The sequence below is a fragment of the Myotis davidii genome, unplaced genomic scaffold, assembly GCF_000327345.1.
Source record: "Myotis davidii unplaced genomic scaffold, ASM32734v1 scaffold717, whole genome shotgun sequence".
NCBI classification, from domain to species: Eukaryota; Metazoa; Chordata; class Mammalia; order Chiroptera; family Vespertilionidae; genus Myotis; species Myotis davidii.
This window is the reverse complement of record NW_006287913.1, coordinates 52,320-52,903: the sequence shown is the minus strand read 5'-3', so window position 1 is coordinate 52,903 and position 584 is coordinate 52,320.

Below are 584 nucleotides of genomic sequence, written 5' to 3'. Positions count from 1 at the left end.
AGATCTTTGCGAACCCCCAGCCCTTTGCAAACCCCCAGATCTTTGCAAACCTCCAGACGTTTGCAAACCCCCAGATCTTTGCAAACCCCCAGCCCTTTGCAGACCCCAGCCCTTTGCAAACCCCCAGATCTTTGCAAGTCAGGTTAGCACGGGGCCCCCTTGCGTCCACACTGGGAACTTAGGCCCCATAAATTCCTTTTCTGGGGGAGGGGAGGGGGTGCCCCCAGGACTCAGACCAAAGGAAACCCCCGGCCACCCCCTGAGCCCCGAGTTCCAGCTCCGTGTGGGGGGGGGTTGGTGTCCCGAAAAGGCGGTGGGGCCCCCCCCCGTGCGATTATCACGGACTTTCATCTCCTGCGCCTTCTCAGAAAAACGCACTTATCTCTCCAAAAAGTCACTTGATTCTGGGTACGTGCCCTTTGCCGACGGGCGTCCCCAGAAAACCCCGAATTCAAATAATCGCTTCTGTCAGCGGCTCAGGAGACACGCGCCTTCCCAGCCCCCCAAAAAAGGCGCCCCTTTGGCCGCCTGGGGGACTCGGTTGGGAGCAAGAATAGGTGGGGGGACGGACCAGCTGTGGAGAG